The sequence below is a fragment of the Zosterops lateralis genome (genome assembly GCF_965231275.1).
Source record: "Zosterops lateralis genome assembly, chromosome: 8".
NCBI lineage: Eukaryota > Metazoa > Chordata > Aves > Passeriformes > Zosteropidae > Zosterops > Zosterops lateralis.
This window is the reverse complement of record NC_139768.1, coordinates 18533983-18554254: the sequence shown is the minus strand read 5'-3', so window position 1 is coordinate 18554254 and position 20272 is coordinate 18533983.

The following is a 20272-nucleotide window of genomic DNA, read 5'->3' as shown; positions in this document are numbered from 1 at the left end:
GGGCCACCACTTCCTCCCTGGGAAGCAGCCTGCTTCCCTCGGGACTCAGACCCCACTGACAGCTCAGCTGGCAAACTGGTCCCAGTGGGGCATAGGGAGGGGAAGAGGTGCTGTGAGCAGATGCGGGTGTGCTCCTCCCTCCCGAGAGGAAGGAGGGGGCCAGCACAGTCACAGTATCATTTCCTCTCAGGAAACCCATCTGAAATGTGAAGGGGTGAGAAAGAGAGGTTTTCCTCCCTCCACACTCCTGCCTAAAGTGATACCTCTGATGCTGGGGAAAATTACTGCAGCCCAAAAAATCAATTCTCAGGAGAGTACCTGAAGTTTGGGCCGTGCTGGTGGCAGGGTGTATATCACCAGACCTGACCTGCAGCTGACCTTCCTCCTTTTACACGCCTAATGCTGAGCATCCAAACAACTGCCTTTCAGTAGATTACAGCTCTGCTTTTGTTTCTTAATGGAGTGAGTCATGACCACCTTTTTATTAGGAGAAAATAACAAGGCTAACAACAGCAGTACTAATGCTTCCTCCGCTGCAGGGTGCTGGATGCAGTGTCCCTGACTTCTCTGCCCACCAGCAAAATGTCTCAGTTGTGCTTGGAAACAGATGAGCAATCGGGGCTGATGCTGTCAGGGCTGTGGAATAGACATGGATACTTTTTCTTACTGGAGCAGCTCCTTCATTTGTTGGCTGCTCCCAGTCAGAAGAAAGGAAGGACCTCGATTCCTGTAAATGGAAGTGGTTGAGTAAATTAAACCACTCTCTTCTTTAGATAGGAAACTCCCCTCCTCCCCGCAGCATTTTACATCATTCCCACTTAGGTTCTGCTGCATCTCTCTGCTCCTCCTCCCGCTTCCCCCTATAACCTCCCAGGCTCTTTCGGCCTTTGTCTTGGGCTTTTATCGGGACTTTCAGATCAGCTGGTCCTTTCCTTTTCTTCCAGGCTGTGTTTCCCCTAACCTAGCTCGTTCTTCCCTTCTCCCCTCCCCACCTCCTCCGGGCTCTTTGTTTCTGCCTGTTCGCAGTGCTGCAAAGGGAAACTTTCTCCCTGCAGCTGGGCAATGGTCACCCGAGGGGTTCGACTGGACCTCCACCCCAGGGAACAGCATCCAGAAGGTATTGCCCAGGAGTAAAAACTGCCTTTTGGAGAGAATAAAACTCAAAACGAGCTTTAAAAGGAGGCTCATATGAATAAATGAATACCATTTCTTGGGAAGCAAAAGAGACAGGCTCAGCCAAGTTTCTGGGGCTTGACTTGCCTCAGTTGAGACATGGGATACCCTGTTCTGGATGTTATAAATGTGCTGATAACTCCGAAGAGGTAAGACCAAACCTCAGCAAGACCAAAGGTGAGAGAAAGCCAGAAAGCTCCTGGAAAGGAGACTGAGGAGAAGGCAGACCAAAGATCATAAAGGAGGCAGGTCAGGGAGGTGTTATAGAGAGTAACCTAAATGCTATGGAGCCCTAGTCTGGGGCTTGAGCTGCATCATATCCCTGCTAGGGAGCAATCCTGAACCCACATTCTCCTGTTGGTTGTGAAATGCAAGAAATTCCTCAGATGAACAAAGCATAACACAAGGCAGCAGAGAAGATGGGTTGGCATTTCGTTAACATTATTAAGTCTTCCATATCATCAGTTTCTAATTTTGGAGTGGGTGATGTCAAAACACTTACAGGACAAGCAGTGACATAGATTTGTGCTGGTAAATGCAGAGCTGCAAGACACTTTTAAAGTTATACCCAGGACTAAGGTCAGCTGAGCAGTGGCAACTGGAGATTGTCAGACTGAGACCTTATTGTTGTCATGACTTGGTCACTCATGAGACAAAGTCTAGGATCTAAGATCAGATCATGATTATTCATCTCATTACAAATTTCTCTCAGTCTCAACAGAACACCTGTTGCAAAAGCTGATTCTACAGGGTGAAAAGCACGATCAGACACAGACAGGAGTTGCCTGCACTCAGCATTTCTGAAAATAAGGCTGAAAGGAAATCTCAGTCTTAGTCTGAGTTTTACCTGACTCATGCCTACGTGACTGTGACTGCACTGACTGCTGTAAGCTGCTGTCAACAGCTACAGTCAGGGGTGAAAGAGGAATGAACCAAACCTCCTGCCACCTTTTAGAAGCCTCTGTTCTTTCTGTTCCACTAGCTGGTGGCTTAACCCTGCATACAGATGGAAGATGACTTTTAAAACAGGGAATCCATCTATCTGCACAATCAAATTTCAGTTTCTCTGCTTGCCTGATATGACCCACAGCATTGTGAGCCATATTGATGGAGCATTTGCCAGACCCAGTTATGAATGTAAAGAACCCGTCTTTCCATTTTCAACCACATACTATCCCTGGGGTAGCTGCAGTAATTGCTTACATGGGAAAATGATTTCTGTAGTTAGCTGCCTTTAATGTGAGACAAAGCCCTTTTGTTCTTTTATCAAATTGCCAGTTCTCATTTGTTCTTTTCTCTTCCTGTCACTGTTTCCCCACATGCATTTCTTGCCTTCTCATCCTGTCTCTTCCCTTTTCCTGGATGTATTTCCCAGGAACCTGCTCCTATTCTGCACTGGCAGATCTCCCTGCACTAACACAGCCATCACCAGCCTGGCTGGGCTTTCTCACGTCTCCCAGCTATTCCTGCCTTTCTGTACCCAACCAACCTGTCATACTGCAAGTCCTTGTCATTATTGCTTCTTTAGACTGTTGTGAGACACCAAGTGACATAAAATATTCCTACATATGCTGTTTAATGGGCTATTAGGACAAGCATATCTTAAAGGAATGCTGTATACTTCTGTCCAGATCTTTTGGAAGCAAATCTTATCGTCGCTGAATCTGATTCCCTCTGCCTTGGTCCTTCTGACTGACTCATTTCTTAAGCACCAGGTTGTTGCCTAGAGGCTATAATCACATAAGTATAATCCACTGCACAGTGTGTGTTACTATGCCCACTCCACCAAGAATGAGTACAGCTCCTGGGTACAGAAATGACTTTTTAAGCTCAAAATGGAACAGCTCATGCTTTTAGCTGAGAATGTTTTGGAGCCATTTCAGTAGGCTACACAGATATAAGCAAACAAACACTCAGTAAAACCCCATACGCCTCTGTCATCTATAGCACTGCCAGTAACAAGAAAAATTCCCACCCTACAGCCCCTGCTTGTTTTCAGGGATCGTCAGGCATGACACAGTCAGGACAGGGCAACCAGTGGGTCATGGTGCAGACTACAAACCACCTCACTTACTCCAGCACAAGCATGGCATTGCACATCCCATGCCCAAAAAGCTCTTTACCCCACCTTTGCAAACAGAAAAGACACATAGAGTGATCTTGGCTTTGGCCTGCCCTCCAGACACCACCCTAGCTGATGTTTCTGGGTGCTATTTGGGTCTGCTTAGGGTGTCCAGAAGGCAGCTCTGGGGAAAGGGGAAGCAGCTGGAGCCAGTGGGCTGGAGGAGGCTGTGGCCACACAGAGCTGTGGAGAGGAAGCAGATAAAGCAGAGCTTGCCTTTCCCAGCAGTAACACAGGTAATGGGCTTACAGGGAAGACAGAAGAGCTGCTGGAGGAGCAAGGAGACTGAGTGCCAGAGCTGGGGTCGCTCCCTGTGGCTGTGGTTCTCCATGGCTGAGGGCTCCAGGAATGGGCTCAACAAATCTCTGTCCAGAAAGACTTACACAGAATCCATCCTGCCTTGGGGTACATAAGGATGTACTTTTCAAGGAGTCTCATACAAATCCCTGTTTTACAGGATTATGTGGGTCACGTTTAGGAACACATGCCTGTGACTTGGCAACTGTTCTAAAATTAAATGGCAAAGTAACCTGAATTAATAACTTGATAAATTTATTTCTTTTTACTGAGTGTCCTCTCTGCTCAAGTTGCTATATGGTTACTTCAAGTATTGTCTTCCTCTTCTGACACTGAATCATCCAGAGAACAACAAAAAAAAATAATATGAATGATTTTTTTCCCCAAAATAAACCCAGTGAAATAAACTTGTAAAAGAAAGGAAATAATTTACATCTTTTATGTTCCTTTCTCCTAGGTTCCTACTTACTTAACCCCATTTAAACTTTGTATCAGCTTATTACATCCGGTGAAAGTACACTACAGCTTATTAAAATTTAAAGCTGTTACTCTGAGGGAAAACACTGAAAGCTCTTTTATGGATTAGCCAAGCTGGCAGGATGTGGCTCCGACTTTGTATCCTTTTGATGGCATAGCTCACTTGAGCATCTTGATAAAATAAACCTCCCCCATCACTTTGGGGCCATTACAATTTTCTTTGCACCAAAGTATTTTGTGCGAGTAGCACTACATTCCACCCCTGTATTTCACAGGCAGAGTAAGAGGGTATCATACTTAAGGTAATGTAAAATTGAAGTAAATACCAGCAACAATGCTGTTCCTTTAAAAACAGGAGAGTTAAAAATAATGGATGATACCTGCCATGCTTTTGCTCACCCCTGTCCTGTAGGAAGAACAGGATCTGAGACCAGCAAGACATGAGCAATAACTTGTATGGGTATTATCAAACAGACAGTTGTACCACTGCAGCACCTTGGATTCTTTTAAGTCAACTTTGTATTGGAAACCCTTGCCAATACAATGTTGCTGCTTATAATATGAACCTTCACCACAGTTTCCTACTGACAGAAAAGAGCCTATGGGGTGACACAGCTGATTTCCTTTGCAGCTATGGCAAAGGGCCTCTTGCACAGGAACTCTTGCACCAGAAACTGCCTTGCTCATCAGTGTGCAAACTGCACCCAGCAAGCAGGGCTTGGATCCTCAGTCCTCTGATCTTTCAGCTTTGAGCCCATTTAATCTCACTTCCTATTACTTCCTCCCTGAAGCTTGGGAGTCTGGAAGAGGCCAGTGTATCAAATTTAAAAGGGGGATTTCCAGGTTTATTAAGAATCTCTTGTTTGTTAAAGAGAAAAAAAACCTTCAAAGTCAAGCCCTTCCCATCGCCCTTCTGAAGTTTCTCCTGGAAATTACCCTTCTGACAGGGACTGCTCAGAGTGAAGGATCTCTAGGGCTACCTTATAGCCTACAGCTAGCAGAGGGTCCCATCCTACAATCCTGATAAAGTAACAGCCAGACCTTCAGAGCATAAGGAAAATGCTCCCCCTATAAACTGGTGCTTGCTCCATCCCTTTTGCCCCCAGCAGATTCAGTTTTGCTTTCCTTTGCCAAGATATCACAGAAAGGTCCCAGCAGAGCCAATGGTTGCCATGCTGGAGGGGCTGAATCATCCATCACCATCTCTTATTCCAGCTCTGGGGTGAGGAGTGTAACCTGTGGCTGAAGATCAGCACAAAGCCATCACATACCATATCACTGCAGCTATTTGCTGCCTGACTGTGTGCTGGAAGTCCCATGAAATGTGGCTTTGGCAGTCTTTATTATTCATGAACTGTGAACAGGGACTTCAGTCACTCAGCATCATGCTGTTCTCTGCCCACATACAGGAAAATCTAGAAATCCAGGGGTAGAAAATGTGCCTCAGTGCAAACTCACCATCCCATCAGTGCACCATGAAGAGGGCATTCCGGTTGCTCTGGAAGCATCTGTGTAGGCAGAAGTTGACTCACAGGGAAAAAAAGGTGGGAAGAGAACGGGGCTGAGCTGGGAAACAATTTGTCACTTGCCAGAACATTTGTCCAGCATTGGTTGCAGTGATACTGGAAGTCCAGTTTAGGAGTGGGTGGCAAAGTGAGCCTCCATGGCAGTTGCTCATCCCTCTTCTCATCAACCTCCTCCTCCAGGAATGTGGGACAAAAATGAGTATTTCCTTTCCTGCACCCCTGGGATCTCTCAGGAGCCCCTTAAGAGACAGTGCTCTGGGAAGCAGCACTGTATCAGGAGTGTAGATTAAGGGCCAGTGTCCCAGTTGGGAAGGCTGGTCACTGGGACATGCCACCACCAAGACCTCAGCAGTGCTGCTTTGGGAATAAGGACATCTGACACATCTTTCACTGGCTGAATCACTGACAGTTTCAGTCATTTACAACACATCTTTTATCTACCAGCAAGGGGAAAAATAAAAATTTGGACCGATTTGGAAAGACCTTGAGCACCTGAAGCCAAGGGGCTTAAAGGTACACAAACCCAGGTTTTTGTAATAAACCATTCTGCTAAGGAAGGTCAGTCCTAGAGAAACTGTTCACTGTGCAGATATGGCATTCCTTTCGTACTTCTCAAGCCTACAGGAAAGAGGCTGCTCAAGCTGCCACTTCTTTTTTTATTCATACAACCCCAGGAAGTGCCTACCCGTAAGGAACAACTAAAGCTTTTCCAGGAATAAAACACATTTGTGATATTGCAAATCTGCTCCTGGGGCCGTGCCTGGCACCATGTTGAGCTATGAATGTATGGTGACAGGGACTCTTTTCCACACCTATTCCACACACCACCCTCTGTACATTCTAGCTAGCCAGAAATACCACCAGCCCATAGAAGTATCCCACCAAGAAGCACACACAATGGTGTGACACCTCTGAGCACAAACCTCCAGAAGCAGAGAGGGAAAGCAGAGAGAGATGTGCAAACAATGAAGCTTCTTATGGCTTACCTCTGCCTGGTCCCTTCTGGTGGTGTGGCAGCAAAGGGCCCACAAAAGGGCAGTAACAGGCTGAGACAGATCTGGAGTACCTCAGCTCAGCGTGGTTTTCCTGTATGGTGACTCTACTTTATCACAAGGTCAGTGTGACAAGACTACCTGTGCGTCTTCTCCAGATGTCTTCAAAGAGAGGAGAAATCACCCTCATTGCAGCAGGGAGAGCACAGAAGATCTATTAGCATATTTTGGCAATACCCCAAGGTCATTCTTAAAGGTAGATTTAAGTATCTGCTCTCCTATCCCACTGTGGGCCCAAGCCCTCTCCTCAGGGTGTCCTGGAGCACTACAGAGCTCCTTGCAGGGGCCATGAGCAGAGATGTGATGAGTCCTCCCTGCCAAGTGCAGACCTGCAGTGGGTTTGGGACAAGCCTGTGGAATTTCTCTCTGATTGACACAGACTCTGCTGACATTTCTAGAGGCCTCAGCTTGACCATCTCACACTTCGGCCCTTCTTTGCCCTTTCCGTGCTGCAGCTTTAAGCCCAGAGTGATGAATTTGCGTGTCTGCTTCCTGCTGGCCATTCACCTCAGTGTGGTGTAGGTGGCTCTATTTTAAGATAATTCTTAGGTTTAAAAAAAAACCCACACCAGGTGAGAGGTAGACGTGTCTGCTTCTGCTGCTCCTGCTGTGGGGATGGGCACTGGGGGCAATCACTTCCCAGAAGGAGCAGCAGGTGGGTATCCCTCCCTCCATTAACACTCACCTTGGCACCATTTACATCAGATGCTGGTGCTGGAAGGTGCTGCACTACTCAGCTCCCTCCCTACAGGCTTATTCTTTAACAAGAGGGCATTGTCTCTGCCGGCAGGAGCCTGGCCTCATGATGCTGAGCAGGACAAAGGCTCAATTTACCCTGTGAAAGAGCTGGAAACCAGGAAGGGGCCAGAGGCAGCCAAAGCCCATTCTCCCTATCTGAGGCACTTTGCACTTTGGTGCAGTGGATTGGTCAGCTGGCCAGCAGGCCCAAGTGCTCAGGGCTTAGAGCTGCCTGCTTTCAGCAGGAAGTGCTCTGGGACAGTGTGGAAGTAGGAGGTGTTGGGGCCTTATTCAAAAGAGGAGCACTTCAGATGCTTCAGACATGAATATGCTCATTTTGTGTTTCACTTGGCATTTAAGTAAGTCTCCTGCATTGTGTATCCACCCTAGTGCACAAGAGGAAAAGGGAGGCCTGATATTTGGAAAAGCATGTATGATTCTCCAGCTTTTTTGTTGCTGGCATTGCTCTGCCTGTTTCAGAGGAATACATACGGTGTCTTGTTCTTTACAAATGGTTTCTACACGCCAAAAACACAGAAACTCCTGCCTCCTGTCATGAACCAAGATAACCAAGACAGGAATTATGGGGAAGATTCAAACATCTTTCTGAATGCAGACCTTCAGAGAGGAGGAGGAAAGCCATGTCCAAAGCCAAACACAGAACCATTTCTTCCAGGGCAAGTCACACATGTCAGTCAGACAGAAGACAGACTCTCTGACTGCCTTCCTGGAGGGTGGAAAGGACCCCTTTTTTCCACCACCTCTGGTTAAAAAAAACCAAAAAGGGGTTGAAATTAAGAAGATAAGGGGAAAATTGTGGCATTGTCTAAAGTTAGGCAAGAATGTGCAACCACAGATGACTTAATTCATCCTGGAGAGGAAGGAGATCAGGGAGCTGCACAGGCATCTAGTGTGGAGAGAGTCTTGAAACTGTTGTGAGAAATGCCTTCCTCCAGCCAGAAGTGAAGCAGTTTTGTATCACACCAGATAATGGCTTGGACAGGTTGATCCTGACATCCTCCAGGGGGCTGTACCTGGACACAGGCACACAGACAAGCAGAAAAGCCTTCCACAACCAAAAAGAAAAAAGAAATTCCACCCCAAACCCAACCCCAAAGCAGTTAATTGGGGCCAAGCTTTAGATCATTTAGCACCTACCATTTTTCACAGCAGGCAATTCTATTCATTTCCTCAGCTTCCATTCTTTGTCTGCAAATCCAGCACTTATGCAGAAGACATTTCTCCAGTCCAGTCACAACTGACAGGATCATCACAATACATATTTATTCTTGTGTGTTGTAACTGTCAGCCTAAATTGGATCATTTTGGACATGCCAGGAGGAGGCACAGTGAAGCCTGTCACATTGGCTGCCATGCAGACCTTGTCTGGGGAGGCAGGAGGTGATGTGACATGCTGAGCTCAGTGCAGAAGGAGGTGGCCACACAGCCACAAATAAACCCTGTCAGGTCGTGGACACTCATTAAATACTTGGCTGCAAATGATTCCCAGTCCTCTTAGGCACCTATGTCAGCTGGTTACTTCAGAGAAAAAACAGGAGTTATTGACAGGAGTTTTGACTCTGACATTTGGGAATAAGAGACACTATGAGCAGTTCTGTCACATCAAGTATCACCCCTTCGATTCTCCAGTGAGCACAGGTCAGTGGGAGATGCAGCCCATCAACAGGCAACAATTGTGGTGATAGTTCTTTGCTGTTGAATGCTAATAGCTCAGGCTTGTAGGACTGCACTGCAAAAACATCCAGATACAGAAATTCTCTCTTTCAGCTCTTCAAAGTTTTTTCTTTTTAGATTACAGTTCAAGAAGGGATATGGAAGTAGAGATAGATTTTATATCAGATTTTGGTTACATCAGGCTTTTGTCTACAAGATTAATTGCAAGGTTCTTTTAGCTGAAATGTGCACTGCAAAGATTTATAGGAACAACTGTAATTGAACTCATATTGAAGCATTTTTCTCTTGCTTCCAAACACAAGAACTGGATTGCACCTCTACATAAAGCTGCCAGCCAGCTTATTCTGCAGATCTTAAAAAGATTCTCTTGCTGTGCATTGCTGTGGGCCTGATTTTTGAAAGGTTCCTCCTAACAGTGCAATCCCAGCTTGATTAGCCAGAGTGCCCATTCCTGAAAAGAGATTTTTCTATTTCAGTTTCTTCTTCCAGCAGGGGATTCCCTCTTAATCAGCTGCAGAAACAGATTGGAGAACAGAGTTGGAGGCAGAGAGAGAAGAGAGTGTGGGGGTCAATTCTTTAAAATCAGAAGAGTTGTTTCTCACTAGCTGCTGCAGAATATTTTGTCCACCACTTCCCTGAAGAAAATAAATTGCAGTCCTCTAGAAAATTTATCAGGATTACTAGAATTTGAGCTTGATATGCTCTCAGTCATCTGGCCTACTTCCACTGCTCACACTGGATGAGACCAGCACAAAAGGCAGAAATGGGAAACAAAAGCCAACCAAGTTCATGTGAGAAATGAGACTCACATTTTTAGTAACAAGAATTATTAACAACTAGAACAAACTACCAAAGGAAGTGGAGGAATTTCCCCATCCTGATGTCTTCAAAACAAAAAATGCTCTTGTCAAGTAGGAGTTACAGGGTTTGGACCAGGAATTGCTGGATCAGTTCATCATACCTTAAAAACTACGAGCTGCTTGTGCTGTGCAGACCCAGGGATCACATGGCTGTGCCGTGATCAGACACACTGGTTGGAACCTATTAGCAGCTGGCTGTAGTGTAGCTACAAATGAGGTTTATAACAGATCAGCTTGGCCCCTGTATCACTGCACAGCGAGGAGGCAGGAGAGCACATCCTGGGATGGGTGTGGTCTCCCGAGAAAGCTGCTGGTTTACAGCTCTAAGTGTTTAAAAGCTGGCCAGGGCGTCTTGCTGCCTGCTTGCAACACCAGTCCGCAAGTAAATCAATATTTTTAAGGCAAACTTGCAATGTGTCATCAAAGTAACGGATAACTTGCACATCAAGGAAAAAAAAATTATCTGGGAACACCTGGCTTTGGCACTGAATCCACCCAGAGATCAAAGCACTTACAGAAAGGAAATAGATAAGGAAAAGGACACCATCCTGCAGAGAGAGGAGGGATCAGAGCCGCTAAGTGTGATCATGTGTGGGGCTGGATGGAGTCAGGGATCCTACAGCTCCTGATGCTGGTCTCTGCACCAAGCAGTGCTGTGGGACAGTGCCACTAGCAATATTCTAAGAAGGAGCTGACCTCCCCAGCCCTCACAGTGGGAGTGGGGGTGCCTAAAGACACCATAAAGTCAGGATTCCACCTCACTATACCCACTATCACCTAAAGGGATGAAGTTCACATACAGCTGACAGAATATACTTGAAAAATTCTTCCAGCTTCAACATGTCTGAAAGAAAGAGGGTTGGTCCTTGGCAGGTCCCCACCACCACAATTCCCCACGGTCCCCTACCTGCTCCTCTGCAGCCCCAGGGCCCAAACAGGAGGAGTGCAGTTCAGATCCTCAGATAACACAGAGAAAGGGGAGAAAGTTGCGTATTTATTTCTCTTGTGATTACAGCCCACTTAAGACCAACAGCTGTCAGTCTCTGAAGTACAGCTCTGCTTCCACCCAAACCAAGGACTACCTTGTCCTTACAGGGAGGTCATGCTCTCAACTACTTGTCATTTCTCTGGCATCTGGTGTGAAGAGCACTCAAATGTGAGAGCACACAAGCCTCTTGCCTGTCCATGGGCAGAAAGATCACCAGTACACAAACCATTAATTTAATCTACATTAATTTCCCATGTCTAAGAAATTGAGTGCATGCAATGTAAAATCCTTCAGCAAGTTCTTCTCTATCAAGTAGGAGAAATCCCCTACTGCCATACTAGGAACAAACACAAAACCCCAGCTGGGTTATGTTTGCACTTCCAATCAAGCCCCAGCCAGCAGACAGGATGAAGGGGAACTTTGCTTTGACTAATACCCACCTAAAGGTCTGGCTGACACATTTGTGCCCCTGCACTTGCACCAAGACACATATTCAGCTCTGTCCTCCTCCGTCCCTCGTCCATGGCCAACCTCCACACAGTAGGAGAGATCCCCAAGTGGAGCAGCCTGTGGGTCCTCCAGTGCCAGCAGCTGTAAGGGCACATATTCCAGTTTAGGCAGGCTATGACTGATACCTCAGTTACCTTTGATTTCACTCAAGCAAATTTAGGAGGGCTTCATTGTTCATCTAGAGCTCAGTGCTACTTACAGAGCTGTGTCAGCCTCCCAGATCACATCATTTTGGTAGGATTTTTTGCAAACACCAACCCTTCTCACTTTAATTCAGGGTGCCTGTCAGCAGGGCTGACACACTCTCCTGGGCAGAGTAAACGTTTCATTTTCCCCAAGGCTTCAGCTTGCAGGAATGCTGGAGTTTGAACAGTGTGTATAACTCATATTTCCCATGGTTCTTTCAGATTCTCAAATGACACAAATTCACTTTGCCTTCCTCCTCTGGAAAAGAGCCAGAGCAGCTCAGCCTGCAGAGATCCAGGGCCCCACGGAAAGTCCTGCCAGGGCAAGGGAGCAGAGACAGCAGCAATCATGCAAACATTTGAATCTGTTTATCATGCCTGATAAGATTTCTTCAGCCATGTAAACTTTCAAGAGTGCGATCTCAAAGGTATTGATGAAGGGGTTCTGCAAACAAAGGTAATCTCCAGGACATCTTACTGCACCCCCTCCCCACGTGCTGCTGCCCAGCCACCTCCTCAGCTGCTCCTCACTATAGATCACCCAGCAAAAGCTTGCCCAGGGCAACAGCAATAAGATATTACACAGCTTTGTGAATTTTCTGATGCAATTTAATTGCTGGAAACAAAGCACAAGAGTGTTTTCCCTAAAAGTTTGTGGAGTTTCCAGGGATCATATGCATGTTGGAGTTCTCCAGTGGGCTCTCCTTACATTTTGTGAGCACAGAATGAAAACGTCGGTAGTGGAAAGAGACAGGAGGGAGAGAGAGGCAGTGCCAGAGATAAAGCGATAAGAAAAGCAGGGTGTCATCATCCACCTGATCCTGCAATCATTATCTTGGATAGCAATTCCCACTGCTTTCATCAGGTACTCAGGCAAAAGGAGGAATGTGGGATCTGGCCCAGCATGTGTGATGATATCAGTGGCTCATTGTCACAGAGCTGGGAATTACTGCTAGCATGCTAACAGACCCTGCCACCCCCACTTTTATTTTGTAACATCACACTCTCTAGGATGTCACTTGCTGCTGCTTCACCCTGCTCAAAACACCATGGGCAGAAAGGTTTAGTGCAGAGTCCCCAGCTTGGGGGCTCCTCCTGCCAGTCAAGCCCCTTTGAGCTCCTAGCAAACCAAGCCATAGGGCTCCTGTGTGCCAAAAGCCCACGGCAGGGTTTAGCAGCCAGAGGCGTGGGGAGGGGAGATTAGTCAGCAGGCAGAGTGGCTGGGCTCCCCAGCCCCTTGATTTGTTTGTCTGATTGCAAATATGATGCAACCTGACAGCAGCACAAGGGTGCAGGGGTTTCATTATACACCCACACACCACCTACGTTTTCTGCCCCTGACCCACTGAGGTCCAGCACACCTGCAGCACAGACAAACATCTTTGTTTGAGATTCAGCCCACAGCTGTGTCTTTTGGCACTACACTGATCAGTGTCAGACGGCCTGATTGTCTTCTTTAAAAAAAACCCCAAGTATATAAAAAAGAGGAAAGAGCTTTCATCATCTTTCACCATTCATACCTGGCTTTCTATCTCTCAAGGCAGAGGAGAAATGGTTCTTGCTCCTCCTTGCCTAGGGGACCACAGCTCTTGCTCAGAATCAACCTGGGGGTTGGGCTCTGGTTGTGGACACATGCAGGACACTCACACAGAGAACAAACTCGTGCATCACCAGTTCTGCTGTTGTTACCATTCTGGGCATAGAAATCTTCCTCATACCTGCTTATCAACAGGGACTGACAACCCCTCGGCTCCCAGAACTTCAGCCCTCTTTCCAGTGAAGAGAGATGCAGTCACATCACTGGTGCAGATACAGCATTCCCAGCGACTGCCACCAGCACAGGAAGGAGCTGTGCATGCTGCTCCCCTCCCCACAACTCCACAGTGAGCAAACAGCTCTCAACATGAAAGCAAAGAGGGAAGGACACAGCCTGATAGAATTTGCTTGTGGTCAACAGCAATCTTTACCTCTCACTACCACTCTTTATATGTTAATTAACCCTCCATTTTCTCCCCCACTCTTCCCAGGTGGACTCCCTCATGGGTCTGATAAGAGCCTCACCCTCATTAAGGCAATTAATTAGATGGAGAAAACACACCACTAAAGAACCCAAAACCCAAATAAGCTTTATATTCTTTCAGTATTTTACTGTATCATGCTTTTCTGAGATTTGTGTTTTTCTGTTGTGTGTACAAGTCTCTCCTGCTGGTTTCACCCCCTGCCCACTGATCCCCAATGGATGTACCTAAACATGAGGGCAAGAGGTGACCTTGCTTTAGGCCAGGTTGTATGTCAGGGCTGTCTAAATGCTCTTCCAGTCTGTGAAGCCCCACGTGGCGAGAGGCTGTTCCTCAGGCACTGGAGCCTTGGCTGAGGCAGAGCCCTGGTGTCTGGCATGACATATCTGCCATGGGATCCACATTCTGCTGGCCCATGACCAGACCGCCCAGAGTGTTTGAGCTCAGACAAATGCCTTTTCCTAACTCACCAAAACTACACTGCCACCCAACCAGCACCCAGGCACCGCAAAGTTCAGCACACGTCTGGTGTCTCTTTGGTACCTAGGTACCTTCCCAGGTCTGTAGGATCTCTCCCTGGTTCCCCCTCCTCAGTGAAGCACAGAGGAGAGAGCAGAGTAACAAACCATAAAAGCCATGCCCCTCCCCTCCAAGGATCTCTCCTTCACAAAACTGACTGGAAAAATGAGATATTTTAGGCCCCTTTGCATTGCACTGACAGCTCTCTGGGACAGCACTTGGACCAGTAAGGGCAGCATGTCCATCTCCTGGGTGGTCTAGCAGTCTATGTGCTCCAGTAATATAAAGAATTAAATCAGGGGAGTGAAACCACAGATGAGAAAGCACTTACTAGCCAAAAATAATGTGGAGGAGATGAATTGGAGACTGGACTCTGAAAGCAGATGAGACAGGGCAAATGAGTGGCTGCAGAGAAAGGGCTACCTTGGCAGAGACAGGAGCACTCTGGAAAGGGACAAGCCTGTCACCTGGAGACTTGCTGATCAAGGTGAATGAAAACAGGCTCTCAGAGCTGAAAGAATGTGGTAGGTAAACAGAAGCTGGAATAAGCACAAAGCCACGGGTTGCCTTTTAAACCTGGTATTCAAAATGAACAACACAGCAAAGTCAACAAGCTCCTGAGAGTACCTGGTTTCCAGGCAGTTGTGTCTACAAACTCATAACGCACTCAGGCACTGTGGGAGAGCTGAACCCAGACTGAGGTCAGTGCTGTGCAAACACTGCAGGGATCAGGTAGTGAAAAGCTCCAGAAACCGACTCCCACCATTGCTTTGCACTGGAACAATGTGAACCCACAGCTGCGGCCCTGGTCTGCCCTGTGTGGGGCTTTGTAGGGGCACCTCATGCTGCCCCCTCCATGCAGATGTGATAGCAGAGTGCCTGGGCAGGGTGTGTGGGGGACAGGGAGCAGTGGTTCTCCACCAAACCCTGACCACCTGAAGATAACCAGCTTTCCACTGAGTTCTGGCTCTGAGAGGAGTTCTGCAGTCCCTGTCCAGGTGTGCACACAGACACCTGGCTTTCTCCTCACTCTCAGTGAGGGAAGCCAGCAACACACTGAGCAATAACCCAGAGCAGGGCTACAACCCATTCAGAGGAGAGGAGGTTTTCCCTGGAGACTCACAGCAGGCTGAATTAATTCCACATATTCTGTTTGGTGAGTCCTCGTCGCTCTTTCATGCAGAGAGGTTGTGGCTGCCCTCTCACTGCAGCACTGCCAGCAGCCCATAGCCCAGACTGGTCTCATTTAAGCCCAAACCATCTCAAGGGTCATGTCCTTGCTGATGGACAGAGCCCATGAGGGCAGACCCTCCTGGACAGGGCACCACAGAAGGAACATAGTCTACTTTCTCCTTCTGCCCAGTTGAATTCCTGTTTCCTAGTTCAATGTTGTTTTAATACCTCTAAGGCAAACATCTAAAAAGTGGGATGATGTTTCAGCCCTCATCCATGCATGCAAGGGAAGCCCTAATTCATGCCATTGCTTATTGATGCCTGTCCAGATTGCTCCATGGCTGCTGGTGGGCTTTGGCAGCTTCTCCTTGTGGCGGGAGTCTCTTCCTCCCTGTGCCCCTGCATCATCCCCACACAGCCCTGAAGGTGGGCAGCAAGCTTGGGAGCTTCAAACACTCACCCAGGCCTCCACGCAGCCCCACGGCTCTAATTGGCAACAGATGAATCCAGACTGTTTCCTGAGAGACAAAAGTTTCAACAATCCCTAAAGCCTCTTAGGCAGCAGCAATATCCTAAATGGGAGCTTTATTCTCCTGCACTGCTCAACAGAGCCAGTATTCAGACATGAAATCCTGGAACACTCACTCAGGAGCCCCCTCGGGACAGGAAACCTTCCCTGTAGGCATGGGGTGTCCTGGATCATCCCTGGGGAGCTGCAGAAAACTGTCCTGCTGACGAGCTGTAAAGGCCAGGGGAAATGGGATGCCCCAAACCAGAAAGCTCCTTCTTGTGTTTAGAGCCCCCCTCCTTGAGCTCTGGACTTTCAAACCTTGCTGATTCTCCCTGTTGATGGTGATGACTTTTGTGTCCTGACCTGTCCCCTGCACAGGGAGCAATGGCACAAGGACATGTCCAGAGCTGGTGGTGAAACCCAAGAGTGTGACCCTTGGTGCTTTCTAGGAAGCCAGAAGCTTCTCTACACCTGCACACAGGGAAGAGGGAGGGCAAAGCACCCCACTGTCCCCTGTCTCACACAGAGGCCTTATTGCTGATGGAGGGGCAGGAATGAATCTGCATTAGCTGCAGCCACCTTCTCTGACTTTCACACACCCCATGACCTTGTTCTTGGCCTCCTCCTGGCCAGGGATGCACAGTCCCTGCTGGGAAGGGTGAAGGGTGAGTGAGCCAGCAGCTGCCAAGGGTTCACGTGAGCTCGCAGCATTCCTCCAGAAGCTCTTCTAATCTCTGTGACCTCAGTGGGTGGATGGCAGCCAATTGCCATCACTGCATCCTTAGCAGACCTTGGCTGCAAAGCCAAGGTAGTGTTACCACTGGGGGAGTTAAAAGGGGGAAAAAAAGAAAAAGGAAACAGAAGGAAAAAACAACTTGCCTGGCCGGTCTAACTGCATTTGGTTGATCTGATTTCAGGCATCTGCTAAGACACAGCATGCCTATTTATCATAATCAGCTTAGGGCACAAGGACAGTGTTAACCAGGCTTTACTGGATTAAAACCTGCCAACTAATTCATAGCACCTACCCAACCAGTACTAGTGGGCTTGTACACAGTCTCTGTGCTTTGTCTGAAACATTTTAACTGGCATTAAATAAAAGCACCTGAATAAGGTGGAAGGGTACAATGGCCCTATTGATCCATCAGCGTTATGAGCAAGAAAAGGGCTCGAGAAATAGAGTTTTGTGGTCCGAGTGCAGAAAGGTTAACACAGAGCAGAGCTGTAAAAGCACTGAGCACAAAGACTGTGTCTTGATGGGTTCCTGCTCATTCAAACTGCTCAAGGCTCACTGAAATCACCAGCAATATGCCTTGGAATCAGGTGCAGGATTCAAACTAGACTGGAACTTGCAGATAAAACTTGGTCAAATCGGCCTGGAAGTCCTAATATAAATGGATACTTTGAGGGTCTAGGTATAAAGTAATGCAAGTATTTTAAGTCCCATAGAGCAAATGTTAACTGCAGCAGAGCCACATTAGATAATACTAGTGTAAGCAAAAAGGGAATTTCACTGTTCCTACAAAGGGAAATGTAAAAATAGAAATAATGCTTACAATAATTCATAAGAGAAATCCCCATAGTGGAGTATGGCTGGAAACCCTCAGTGTCCATGACAACTCCCCTGAGCAAACCCAAGTCTCCCTGTCTTCTGGGCTGTGAAGCCTTGCACATATAATAACCTGCCACCTAAGACTGTTTGGAGTGCCTGTAAAGCAGGAGACAATCAATTAAAATATTTAAGGTGCTTCCTGAGAAGGTGATTGCACTATAGAGAATTGCTTCATATTACAGTAAACTTCTGCTGCTCATTTACAAAGGAGTCCTTGGAGCAATTGAGAGAGGTTTCTGACAAGAACCAGACATTCCTAAGTGCTAGGAATCCTGGCTAAAAAAAACCCCAAATCCAGATGCCTTCCTGCCATGGATATTATCTCATCCATCATCCTCAGGGAAGCAGTGTCCAGACCATGAAGTGGAAAGGTCTGCAGCTTTGCCAGAGAGTTACTCAGGTGTGTTGAACCTCCTACCCAACCCTCTCAACACACCTCCACTTGTACACAGGGCTTTTACTCCCAGTTTTCTTATCACTGCAGGGTTCTGTGTATTCGACCACAACATCCCAGTAACCCACATGGCAGGACATGACAAGTTTTTGACTGGCTTGTGAGATGCTCTGCAAGCCCAGCTCCTGTGGTCCTACAGGTTACCTCAAGGCAGCTGCTTTGATTAAAGACAAATGCAAACCATGTCCCCTGAAGGCTTCAACATAAAACGGAAGCAAGAACCCCACTGTACTCTCTTTGCATAGAAAACTCACACTGGGGGACAAGGGGAAGTGGGTTGATTGGGATTTTTACATGTTTGAGGTCAGCAGAGCTGGTATTTGTGCATTGACACATTAGATAATTAAATGCAGGCAGAGTCAGATGTTGGCTTTAAGCTTCTCCTTCCTCTATTTAAGCCTCCACCTCCTAAAACAGGAGATGACCTTTGATTTCCCAGCAACACCCATATCCTTATTCAAAGGTAGGAGCTGCTCCTCACTGGGGTGGTGAGGGGGTTACTGCAGCTCCTACCCACATCCTGTAACATGACTGGTGACCTCCCTCCAGTGGGGAATGAACGATGTTTTGCTAATGTGTCAATTTTATTGGCACATTAGGAAAACATCACTCCATTTTTTTGTTTTGTTTTGTTTTGTCTTTTGCTAATGTGTCCCTGCTCCTTGAGCTACAGAAATCCCTGGATCCCGGAACAGAGAAATGAATGTAGATGAATCAAAGTAAAATGGTGCAAAATGGCAAAATGAACAAACAAACATAAGGCTCAGGAAATGTATTAAGCCATTCTAAGGATCTACAGGATGACCAAAGACTTCATGCATCAACATCCCTCTTTAGCCAGCTAAGTCCTTAGAGTTGTCAGTGCTGTTTGTCTTCATCCAGGCACATCCCAGCAGGAAGTGTAGGAAATGGTAAAGGGGAGGATCATAACCAGGCACTAAACCTGGTATTACTGACTCCGTGAATCCAATCTGCACATTCCAGACTGAGTCCTTTGGCAAGAGTTGTCAGAAGCCAACTCAAGGACCCAGTCCTATCACTTGGCTCCCCTTCTTTTCAGTGGGACTCTGCCATGGCAGATAAATCATATTTACTGCCAACTCCCTGTTTATGCTGCTGCTTAATTTGCACATCCGCAATGTACTGATGTAAAGTGTCCAGCTGCTGCCCCTCAGCAGCAGCAAAGCAGCCTGTGCTGCAGCTGGGAGGAACTGTGAGGAGATGATGGGGCTGGGCCAGAGCAGGAGGCGGATGGCACCACCCCAAATACTTTTTCTCTCCCACACACTTATGCTGCTACTGGCACATTTATTCCTGCAAGCACTGATCCCTTGTGACTCAAGCAACAGAAAGCAAACCTGGCTCCCCTGCAACACCCACATCCAACAAGAAAGTTGGTGCCTGTGTTAGACACCTTTCCAACAAGAAGCCTTCTCCCCCATTCCTCAACTCTTCACATTCCTGGCTGACACCTCTGCTGCCAATGTGGCCAGTGGGGTATCATCAGCTAGGGCAGCTGCAGAGAGTCAGGGATGCTGACATGTCCAGGAGGACACATCCTGCTCTCCAGCCCGCTCACAGCAGCAGGTCAGAGCCATGTTATGCACAGTTCAAGGCAGCTTGGTAAACCTTACCTGGGAGGCTCCCAGGACTTAGAACACCATGACAAGGAGCTGCAGGGCAGTCAGTCTGAATAAGCATCAAGGTCTGAACAGTGGAGTTTTTTCCTCTCTTGCTTTCTGGTTATGAATTTCTCTCCGCCCTGCATCTCAGTTTCCTCAGCTGTACTAAGGGGTCAGTGGTGCTCAGAGCACAAGCCACTCTGAGCTGGCAAAGTGCTTCTTGTGGAAAGCTTGAGTACAGCACAGGAGATATTTACTGCACCTCAAAAGCAACACATGATACCTGATGTTTAATATGCATGAAAAATGTCTGGACTTTCTGAACTGGGTCACTCAAAAGTCACACCCTGCAGTGGATCTCCTGTATACACTGGTACTGCAGAAGTGTGGGAGGACTCATCACTCAGTCATGCAAGAGGTTGAGGATTGTTATGATTAATCTTTCTTTGTGATGTGGAGGTACTAAGGGACTCCAGCCTCTGACCAGACAGGCAGGAGGCCAGAAACCTGGATAAACACAACCCAAAAGACCATCTTTGTCTCAAGGCATTTATAACCTAGGATGCTCAACAGGAATCATATAAGCAGCAGTGGAGAATCCAAAGGGAAGGTGTAGTAATTGCATATTGAATGTGGAAAATACTCTGGGCTACTGCCAAGTCTACTTTGCATACTATGGTGAAGAATTTTGGGGCGATAAAGCTAATGGCAATTTGTAATGCCTATTTAAAATGGATCCA